Here is a 12,687-nt window from a genome sequence, read left to right on the forward strand (position 1 = left end):
AATACTTAGGTAAATGAGTTTTGAATAAATTGCGTTAAAAAATATAATTTTTTAAGGCAATTCATTTAAAGCTATATAATTAAATTATTTAAATAATTGACATTTATTTGTTAATGAATAATAATTAATTATGAAATTTATTTAAAAAATGTGTCGAATTTGAAAAACGTTGAAACAAATTCTCAGAAGATTTTTTTTTTTTTAATTTCAAAAGAATAACTACAATCTCAATTTATAATTCTTTAATATATGTGTTCGAAAAAACTGTATTTTATTATTTGTTTAAATTAAAATTAGAAAAATGTCCAATCTGTGTAATTTATTTCTTAAAAATTGAAAAAAAAATTCTATTTTCTGCAATGAAAAAAAATTTATTTCAAATAATCAGTTAATTGACAATTATCAAATAAATATTTATTTGTATATTAAATAATTATTATTCGAATCAATTAAATATTTGTTTTAAATAATTATTACTTGAATCAATTAAATAGTATTTGTTTCAAATACAAAAATTATTAGTCCAAATATATAGTTTATTTAATAAAAATAAAAATTAATTGCTTGAAAGTAAATATTTATTTGATAATAATTAAGTAATCGATTATTTAAATCAAATAAATTTTTTCTTCAGTGACAAAATCCTTGAAATCTTTTAAAAATTCTTTTAAATTACTGATAAATTTTCACTTTTTAACAAAACCAAGGAATCAATGTCACTTGTATCTAAAATTTTAATTAAAATTCCATTTTTGTAAATTGAAATAAAAAAAAAAAGTTGTTCCTATATCTGTACTTAAAAATAATGATAAGATCGATACAGATGACTAAAAATGAGCAAAGGATTAAATTATAAGTATAAGAAGACGTCAAAGATAAAAAAAAAATTGATTGGTGTCTTTTGGAAAGACATTTCCTTGAAACTTTCATATACACACACATAAAATAGAAAAGAAAAAAAAAAAAGGTTCTTGATGATGCTGCTTCACTGGTATATCGATTTATTATGTGTTAGTTCAGGTTTTTGTAACTTGAGCGTGAGTCAAGCTTTGAACCGTATTTATATGAACGTTATCTAGGGGTGGACCGACACGACTTCGGGATCTCATGAGAGTCTTGAAAGCTCTTCAAGAGCAGTAGTTAGACTTCAAAAGCAACGAATCCAATTCACTTGTACTTATATTTATATAAACTACATTATATTACAATCTTTTCACAGGCAAAAAGATTTTCAGTACAATAATAGGACATTTAATACCCTATATGAATAATATCAAATAGACTTTTGTTAAAATAAATTCTCTTTCCATTTGAAAAATTTTCAATAATAGAATTTTACTTTTTAAAATAAAAATCAATTTTCCACTATTTATTGTACAAAAAATTCGATAACGCAAATTATTTATCTATAAATAATTTATTTAATTTTTTTTTTTTATTTTATTTCAGAATTATTTTTCATTATATTTTTCAGAAAAGAATAAAAAAAAAAAATTTTTTAAATAAAACTAGAACCAACTAACAAGCAAAATTTTTTTATTTTATTTATTTTTTTGATAAAATTCTTAAAATATCCATAAAAATTAAAAAAAAAAAAATAAAAATGTGTTTCTGTGTTTTTCTTTATTAATTTACAAATACTTATTTTAACATTATTAGAAATATTATTGTCATTAAATATTAAAATGAAAATGTTTTTTTCTTTTAATAAATAAAATATTCTTCGATAAATAAGGAGATATGTATGGGATAATTGTGGTGAGATTTTCTTTAAAAATTATTTTTTGACTGGAAACTTTTTTTCCCGAAGTATTTATAAAAAATACGTATTTTTTGTTTTGATAAAAATTATGAAAGTTATGATTTTTTTTTTAATTTAACGTCGTCAGAAGCCGAATACTATTGAACTGCATTTTTTCCTGTCCTACTAATCGATAAAAAAATAATATTATACAAAAAAATTTGTTCGATTTTTCTTTAATATTTTAAATAGTTTAATATACTCAGGGTTGCACGTCGTTTTTGACTTTGTTTATAATCTTTTTTTAAAAAAATAAATTTAGTCAATTGAGTTATATTGTTAGAAAGATGTACAAAAGAGAAACACTTTTGCTTGAGATCGTAAATTGATTGGTCTAAAATTAAAAAAGTTCTGATCATTTAAAAAAAAAAATTTCGTCAGGGTTGGACACTTTGTGAAAATCGAAGCGAATTATGGGTAAAAAAATAAAATAACATTTATAACGTTACTGAAAACGATTTTTAGGTTCATTTTTTTATTTTTAACGTTATTATTATTTTTCTAATATCTTTGGCAGAATATGTGCCATGTGTGTGTGCGTCAATGTTTATTTGTATATTTATTTATAAATTGTGTCAAATTCATAATTAACAAAGTGTCCAACCGTGAGTGTAAAAAGTTTCCAACCCTAAGTAGAAGTAACATTTTCGAATTGTGCTAACCATAAGCAGTTATGTTTCGCGATTCGATTTTACACTTCATTTTTTCTTCAATCATGAACCCCACAATACATGCAATAAACTTAACTTGACGATTTCTTGTTTTCTTTATTCATTTTTTTATGTTTAATCACATCGCTCATAAAAACTTTTTTCGTTCCTATACAAATGCACCGACGTCACAGCAGACGCTACTTTTGATCCTCCAAAAATGTAATGGCACAAAAAGTTAGGTTTCACTACGAGAAGCTTCGCCACGTCCGTGCATAGATGGCGCTAGTGTTCTTATTTTAAGAAAAGCGAAGTGTCCAACCCTGAGTATATTCCCCTATGTATTAAAAAATAACGTAACTACAACAGAAGCATCTAAAATATTAAATTAAAGTAAAAAAAGTGACTTTTTAGACTTAATTTCCATTATTTAGATGCTTTCGTAGTGGTTACGTTATTATTATTTAAAAAAAATTATAACTTTCCCAATTTTTATCAAAATAAAAAATAAATATTTTTTTATTTTTCATAAAGATTTCCAAAAAAAAATGTTCCAGTCAAAAAAATTTTTTGAATAAAAATCTCACATGGAATGCCCCATATTTATTTATTGTATGTTAAGCTCAATATATTCCATATATAATTCTATATATCGAAATAATTGTATAGTAAAATATATATATATATATATATTTATTATACTTTCTTTTATATCTAAGAAAAAAAAAGTTTAAAAAAATTCTTAGTGTAAAGAATTTCAGGACTCGATTGACCTGATTTCCCTGAATGCGATGCACAAGAGGGATTGAACTAGATTTCGAAACGCTAGTTTCACATTGCAATATTGTCTTGATGTATTCCAAATATCAAATACATTTATAATTTATATGTTATAAACTTGCAAGTATTTATATATATTATTATATACTGTGCGAAGAGTTTGTGTTTATTTATTCACGTATATTATTTATTGACAGAATTGATAATTGAAATTGTTGAAATTTACCGCGTATTTAGTTGAAATGTAAAAAAAAAACATTTCTCTCTGACAGTGGGTAAATCGTTTTATTTTTAACATTATTGCAAATAAATAAGTTGAAAATAAAATTAGTTGGTAATCAAAAATAAACTAATTTTAATAAAAAAAAAAATTTTTCTCTTCTTTAATTAAGCAGGCCTAATTTTTAAAAATAGTCTCAAAATAAAAAATTATTTGTTTTTATTTAATAATTTTCTTTTTGCAAGAATGAGACAATTGAAACAAAAGTTAGTCATTACTTTTGAATTCTTGGAAATTTTTTTTTTTAAATTTAAGACCGTTTCAGTGTTAGCAATTTAATTTTTGAAATTTTGGACCATTGAATGTTGGATTTTAACAAAAATGACAATTTTTTAACAGTAGAAAAGAATTTGCAAAATTTTCTCCTACTGTCAGAAAATTATAATTTTTATATTAAAAATTCAATTTTTAATTATTTAAAATATTAAAAATAAAAAATTTTAAGTTGGACAAACTTTTGTTTTGACTGCCTGTCCGATTTCTCTTTATTTAAATTGAAAATCAATACTTTAATTAAAAATTTATGTTTAGTTTTAAAATTTTATTACAAAATAAAAAAGAAGCAATTTTCTCAACTTTTATACAAAATTTTTTTCTTTTTTTTTTTTTTTATATTTTAAACGCATTTTTAAACAAAAAATTACGATAATAAATATAATAATTATTAACTTTGAATTTTGTTTTGATTTGATAAGAAATGTTATCGCAAAAAATAAAATATTGTCAAAATATAAAAAATGATGTTTTATAGTGTGAAATGAAAATTTTATAGAAAAAGTATTAAAAATGTACAACATAATTTAAATATAAAAATTTTATTGTCACTATCTTTGTGATGAAAAATTGTAATTTAGAAATATATAATTATTAAGATGTACGAAAGATAATTATTATAAAAATCTTTTATAATATTCAAGAGTTTATTGAGAAATAAATATAATATATATCAAGTAAGATTGAGAAAAACTCAAAATACATTATGTAAATATTTAAATAATGATAAAAAATCTAATTGATTTTATAAGTAATTAAATAATTAATTTTTTAAATTTACTTTTTAAATAAAAAATTAATTAATTTTTAAAAAACAAAATTTTTTTTCGAATTATAAAAGTGTAATATTTTTTTTTTCGTTAAACTAATTTTTTAAAATAAAAATATGAAAAATAGCCGGCTAGAAAATTTGTAATCAATATAATTTTATTGTTAAAACAAAAAAAAAGTTGCTAATAATATTTGACCAAAAGTTTAAAGACCCTCAGCTCTTGACCGAAATGAATTTATCGATTACACCTTGCAGGTCGTTGTCGAGTAGTTACAATCTATTTCGCGAGTCAAAAATCTAAGTACATTAGTAAGTCAAATAAGTAATTTCATGACCCTTTTAATTATTCGTTTGTCAAAATCGGTTCAAGTGTTATATATAGATATATTTTAAAAAATACAGACTTAGGGAATATAATATTAAATTAGAAATTTTACGCAAAATGAGTATTTAAATATTAAATAAAAATATTAGTCTAACCGTCCTGATTTGAGGATAATTTGTCTTAAATTTAATTAATATTAATTTTAATTAATTAATATCAGTTTAATATTAATTTAAAATTAATATTAATATATTATCAGGAAAAAAAAGTGGAGAAAGTTGAAAGAAAAAGCTCAATAGAAGAGTTTTATTATATTATATTATATTATAATTATGTGAAATTAGTTCTCAAAGGTTATTCGAAAAATGACCACGAATACGCTTAAATGGAATACCTCGTATATTTTGATATTTTAAGCGAGATACGAAAGGGCGATCTCATTCATATAATATGATCAAATTAAAAACTATTTATTCAGGCTCTTTACTAAAGTTTCTCTTTAAAAAAAAAAAATTTTTTTTTTTTAAATTTATTAAAATGAAAAATTTTAATAAAAATTAAAAAATTCAATATCGTATAGAAATTATTAAAAAAAAATCGCGTTGACTTATTTTTTCTCGACACACAGAGAAAAAGGAAATATTTATTTTATCCAATTCATTGAAAAAAATAAGGAAATTGCAATAAAGTTTCAATATCGCAGTTATATATATATATATGAACTACGTTATTTCTTTTACTTTTTATATTTTTGTTCGATCAATAATATTTATTTTGTACCAACATAAAAGGGAAATTGTTAAAACTTAATTAGTTTGGATTACATAAAAGTAAAACGAGAATAAAGTAAATTTGTTGCAAAGGAAATATTATTTCTTTAATATAGAAAATAGATTTTTATTACATTATATAGAGAGTTTTTAATGAAAAATGTTGAAAAAAAAACAAAATAACCATATCTTTAAAATTTATTACGAGAAAAATATTTATTATTAATTTAAGCTGCCTCTTTATTATTTAATATAATAAAAATACTAATAAAAAAATTTGTTGTTAAAAAAAAAAAAATATCCGCCTTTTATCGAATCTCGCAGCAAGCGGAAGGATCGCGGGTATATATATATTAAATAACAAATTGTAAATAATAATTTTACCTTATGAAAAACTGTATTATTATATATCTTCTTGTCTTCATTCATATCTAAATAATGCATTTCTATTTGCATTTATTATACTGTTTCCAAAAACACGTCGTTGTAATTACTTTTTGTTCCTTCGCAAAATTCATTTTGTAAATAATTTTCTCATGTCAGTAATAATGAAGAAAACATTTCTTCCTGAACGACAAAAAAAAAAAAACCTATATCGCCATAAATTTGAATAATAATAATTATAAACACACACTCGAAAGTAATCTGACTGTAATTCCCCTCAATATTTTGAGAAATCCGAATTGTAATTGTAAACTATTAGGACAAATTGACTATAAATATCATATGTCATTTATATACAGAGGCGTAGGAACTAATTTTTTTCTGGTGAGACAAAACTATTGATATACACTTGTGTATTTCCTTAAGGATAGGGTGGAGGGTAAACATAACCTCAAAAATCTGTGAAAACTAAAAAATTGTTTTTAACGCAAACAAAAATATAATAAATATTAATTTCAAACAATTTTAGGAGATCTAGATTTACTCCTTTCGAAAAAAAAGATATTTTTCCAAAATATTTTGTTACCCTCATAACAAAAGGATATCCCTAGGATATCCATATCAATGTTCGATATCCTAGAATGGTTCCCAGGATATATTGGCATATCCATAGGATATCTCTAGGATATCCATAGGATATCCCTAGGATATCCAAACCGACGGTCTGTGGGACATCAACAGGACATCAATAGGATATCCCTAAGACATCCACAAAATATCTATTGGATATTATATCGCAGGATATCCATGGGATAACCTCAGGATAACCTCAGGATGTCCGTGGGATATTCTTAGGATGTTTAATATCTCGAACTAAAAATTTTTAAAGGTTAAAATTGTTAAGCTAATATAATGAATAATAATATAATAAAAACAAAAATCTTATGAGCTTCTAATTTATTTTAAATGAAGATTTGAAACGCATTTTTCAAAGTTTTTAAATAAACTCATACACTTAATGTATAATTAATATTAATAGTTATTCGTTATTTGCTGGGAAGAATTTATATTGTTTAAGCCAATTTATTTTCTGACAATATTAAGCATATGAATAAAGGAATGAATCACGAATGAGAAAAAAATTAGTTAATAATTTTTCAAATTAAATAACTTTCTCGAAAAAAAAGTTGCATTTTATTTTATTTATATAAAATTTAATTCACAGAATATTCTCACTCGTAGTCTCATAATGACTTTAAAAACAGTATCCTGAGAATATCTTCTTGACATCCAGAAGATATACTGAGAATATCCTGAAAATATCTGTGGGATATCCTGACAATATGTATGGGATATCCTGATGATATCTGTGGGATATCCTGACGATATCTATGGGATATCTGGAGGACATTTATGAAAGTCTATAGAGATATCCAGAAGATATCATGTGGATATCCTCAGATATCCAAAGGATATCCAAACCGCCGATTTTTTGGATATCCTTAAGAAATCCTTTTGATATCCATAGGACATCCCTAGGATATCTACGGGATATTATCAATATATCCCAAGATATCTTGTGTTATTAGGGTAATAATTATTTTTTTAACATTTAGTTTTTTTTTCTTTCAAATCAGACAAAAATTGCAATTTTTAACCAATTTTTATAAACAAAAGCTCATTTTACTCAGTGAAACATTCTCTATAATTGTTACCTTTTTTTATATTGTAATAAGTATGTTGTTAAAAAGTTATTAAATAAATAAAATTTTTATTGTTTATAACTTTTTAATAACATATTTATTACAATAGGGTCAAGTCCACTGACTTTCGTCTAATAGTGGTTGCGACCAAATTTTAAAAAAATCTAGTTTTAATATATGTGAAACTCGATGATTCCCTGAGTTCATTAACCATAATATTATGGTAAAAATTTTATTCATCCCTTTAAAAATATTAAATATCAAAAGCATAGGAGGTTCACAATGTGATTTTGTAACCTTAAATTTTTCAATTTTTTTAAAAACGCTATTATTAAAAAACTATTAAAAATTAGATGTTGGAACTCACGAAAAACATAAATCACTTTATTTTGCACAGAGGAACGAAAGAATTATTGCAAAAATTTATTATTTTTGGATGATATATGATATTAAAAAAAATTTTATTTAAATATTCTGAAGATTTTTATTTACTTATAACTTTTTGTCGGTGCTCCGAAAAAATTGAGGTTTTGCAAATGTTAGAAAAATAATTATTGAGAAAATATTTTGGAAAAAAAATAATTTTTTTCAAAAGGAGTAAATCTAGATCGTCTAAAATTGTTGGAAATTAATATTTATTATATTTTTGTTTGCGTTAAAAACAATTTTTTAGTTTTGACAGGTTTTTGAGGTTATGTTTACCCTCCAATCTCCTTAAGGCCAGGTGCAACTCGTCAAATGTAAACAAACATGAAAATGTACGTAATTATTGACAAATTTTCGACAGCCTTATTTTAAATAGAAAATAAAAATTGTTCTTTTTCTATGTAAAAATGGAAAATTTATATATATAAAACTACAGCCTGACGCTGTATTTGACTAATAATATGAATAATATTAATAATTATAATAAAATGAAAATTACACTGAAAAAACAATTTTCTTAAGGTTACGAAAAAAAAACTATTTGAGTATATCTGAGGCACGGACGTTGTGAACCTAGGTGGGAGAAAGAGTTAAGCGATTGGACGGTCACATCTTGGAAAGGGTAAAATTCTGAAATTATACCCGCACCAGAGGACAGAGACTAGGTCTTTTACCCCTTCCCACACTATTTCTCCCACCTAGGTTCTCAACGTCCGTGCCTCAGATATACTCAAATGGTTTTTTTTTCGTAACCTAGAGAAAATTGTTGTTTCAGTATAATTTTCATTTTATTATAATTATTAATATTATTCATATTATTAGTCAAATACAGCGTCAGGCTGTAGTTTTATATATACATATATATGAATTTTCCATTTTTACATAGAAAAAGAACAATTTTTATTTTCTATTTAAAAAAAGGACTGTTGCAAATTTGTCAATAATTACGTACATTTTCATGTTTGTTTACATTTGACGAGTTGCACCTAGCCTTAAAAACTAAATGGGACAACTGCCCCCCTTGTCTCACTGGTTCCTACGCCACTGTTTATATAACTATATAGCAGATTTATGTAATTTTAAGAAATTTTTATCTGACACAATATATTTCTGACAAAAATTTTCAATCTCTAAACTAAACTGTAATATAAACTATAATATATATATATATTAGAAACATCGAGACTAATATGTCGAAAAATCTTTGACCAATTTTATTAGTAAATGTATATCTTCTATAATACAAAATCCTTGTGAATACATTGAGGATATTTAAGAGTTGTTAAAAATCCAAACAAGCTCTTGACAGGAAAAAAAAATACAAGTTATTCTCTCTAATTGGCCTCAATATTTTTCAAAACAAAATAAAATTCTTAAATTGTCACTAAAAAGTCCTTGAAAAATATACACACGAAATTGGTTTATTATATCTGATTTAATTGAATTGTCACATGTAATAAAGAAAAGTAAATTTAAAAATCGATTTCTTTTATATAGTAGCGTGTCAAACTATGTATATTATATGTAGAATATTATTATGTTTAGCAGTTAAGTCTTTTGTTTGCGAATTTCTTCTGCAAAAATTTCATCTGTTAACTATATATATATATATGCCTATATAACTGTATTAAACAAAAAGTTATTAAGCTGAGCTTGATTAACGCGAACTTCCTGCTGACTTGTATTGTAACTTTACCCCTATACTGTGACATGAATTTCCGCCCTATTGTACCTTCTCAACGTAATGTCAACAAAAAGCGTCAGTAAAGCGCTATACAATATTGTTTAAAACAATAAGAGAAAGACGAAAAGTGATTAAAATACGTGAATAAAAAAGACCTTTTAAATGGACATTATATTATGAAACAAATGATTCAAGTGTTTTTTTTATCCTTATTCTAAATAATATCAATTTATTTATGTCGAGTTTGCTCTATTCAAAAATCTAATTAGGTTTAAAAAAGATAATTTTTCAATTCCAAATAGTCGCGTTAAGGATTCTCCCTGGCAATATAAGGAAATTACCAAATTTTGACAGTTTGTTCATTAGATTGATTTAGGAAGTTATGATTTTTTTCAGAATTTTTTACCACGTAGTTTTTTAGAAAAAAAAAATAAAATATATGACCAATTTAACATGGGCTCTTATGGGAACGTGTATAAACCATAGGAAAAAAGTGTGCGATGGAAATGACACAAAAATCTGAAAGTTGGTATACAGGAAGAAAATATGATAAATTTATTAACTGCAAAATATAAAGAAAGTTTACCACATAGTTTTTGAGTAAATAAATAATAAAGTTTCATTTTTTGTCATAATAATAATAGTAAGTGTAGCAGACATGAAAACGTGGCAACGTCGCAACACGTGTTTGGCACGTTTGCGCAGCAACTCGCCGCGAATTTCAAATGCAAGTCGACAAATTGATAGATATTTTTTTATATTATTTTTAGAAAATAATGGATTAAACTGCAATTTTAATAGAATATTGTATGTTATGTTTAATTTGAAAGTTTATATAAATTTAATTCTGATTAATTATTGGAAAACAAAAAGAGTGATAAAAATACACGTACATAACCTCAAATTATAATTAAATATTTTTGTCAAAATAAAATATAGTTCAAAACTACTATAATCACAGTTTTATTTAATTGGATATTTGTTTACTAATTATCATGCAAATTGAAATAAAGTATAATAAATAAACTATTTATATTTTCCATTTTATTTTCAAATTTTGAGGTGAACGACTTATATTACAAATTTCTTATAAGTAAATAATCTTATTTTCATTTCAATTTTAAGTGTTTTATGGGAAGTTCAACAATTAAATAATAACATATAACAAAAAATTTGAGGTTAGCTGTTAGATCAGGTGTAGGCCCAATCTGTGTTACATTCATATATACATACAAAGACCAGTCTTACCAACCTTACATAAACTACGCGACGAGAATGCGACGTTGCCATGATTTCAAGCACTTTTTAAAAAATTTAATTAAATAGAATTTATAATATTTTAGTAACGAGGATAGCTTATTATTAATTTATACACCTTTTTCTAAACAATTCTCCTATCAATAAGGACAAGAACCTTACTTATCAAATAAAAATTTATTTTTTCTAAGGTTGCAAACTTGTGAGCCTTCACACGGGAAGAACAGAAACTATCCCCTTACTCCGCACCATACCCCCTGGAGAATCCTTAAGATATATGTCAACTTTTCAACTGTCAGATAGCACGAATGTTTTTGTTTTATAATTAGTTGGTTAGAATAATTTTTGTTTATTTATATACGAAAAAAGAGAGAAAAATTTCAGTGCCTAATGTTCATCGTTGGATTGGAAAAATAGTTACAAAAAAAAACATACGGTAAGTTAAATCGTAGCCCAAGGACTTGGGAAAAGTAAAAAAATAAATAATTAATAAAAAATATAATAACTTTCATTATAAATTAAAATATCAATAATTATTTAATTAATTGATTTAATTTTAATTAATTATAATAATGAACTAAAGATTAAAGTTTGAATTAAAGATAAAAATAAAGAAAAAAAAATTGATTCGTATTACCATTACAAAATTAGATTTGTAATAAAAATTTTGAAAAAAAACCTTCCTCTATTAATTTATTTATAGAAACAAATTAAACGGTTTCAAAGCCCAAATAGATTAAATGAAATTTAAAATCAAGGTAAAATCTCGAGAAAAAGACGTAAGAAGAGGTACGCAACATTTGTGATAAACGATTTTTAAAGAAATAATTTTTTAAAATAAAAAATTCTATAAATTTTTGACTAAAAATATATCTTATAGTCATTTCTATTAATTAACCAATTAGAAAAAATATTTTTTTATGTAAAAAATTTGATATTCCGCTATCCTCTATCTACCAATTAGAAAATTGGACAGTACACAATTTTTTTTTTACTATTTTATGTTTGTTAATATTTCTCCGGTAACATGAAAAACTTATAATTCGATACGGTTCATATTGCTTTCCTGCACTAAATTTTTCAAAAAATAGAAATTAATTTAGAATTCTATCAACTATATTTTTCAAACATATTAAAAAATTTGAGCTATAAAATGCTTATCATTAAATAAATCCGTAATAAATTGATTTAACACTTTGCAGAAATTTGTTATTTTATTGCAAATACGAGTAGGGAAAGACATTTATTACAACCCTTAAGGCAACCCTAAAGATAAAAAAATTCATTTTTTTTTTAGACAGACTATTTTATTGCATATTCTTGAACAAAATACACCCAAAAGTGTAGAAAAAAATTGACACCCCGATACAAGTAGAGGAAGACCCCTATTACTACCCTTAAGAATCTTCTAAATTCCAAAAAAAAATTCAATTTTTCTTAGGCAGACCATTTCAATGCAATTTCTTGCACAAAATATACCCAAAAGTGTAGAAAAAAATTTACACCCCGATACAAGTAGAGGAAGACCCCTATTACCACGCTTAAGAATCCCCTAAATTCAAAAAAAATGCCCAAAAAATTA

General features: G+C 23.9%; 1 long non-coding RNA gene across 1 annotated transcript in view; it reads right to left on the reverse strand.

Annotated features, from left to right (window-relative positions):
- The window catches only part of LOC127286591 (uncharacterized), a 30,828-nt gene extending 20,800 nt beyond the window's left edge, over positions 1-10,028 (reverse strand). Inside the window, exon 1 of the long non-coding RNA XR_007843763.1 lies at positions 6,036-10,028. This is a non-coding gene — a long non-coding RNA (uncharacterized LOC127286591). The remainder of the gene's footprint in view (positions 1-6,035) is intronic.
- Between the last annotated feature and the right edge of the window lie 2,659 nt (positions 10,029-12,687).

Source organism: Leptopilina boulardi, unplaced genomic scaffold (assembly GCF_019393585.1).
Source record: "Leptopilina boulardi isolate dan_hultmark-lab unplaced genomic scaffold, ZJU_Lbou_2.1 LbouV2_121, whole genome shotgun sequence".
Taxonomy (NCBI): Eukaryota; Metazoa; Arthropoda; class Insecta; order Hymenoptera; family Figitidae; genus Leptopilina; species Leptopilina boulardi.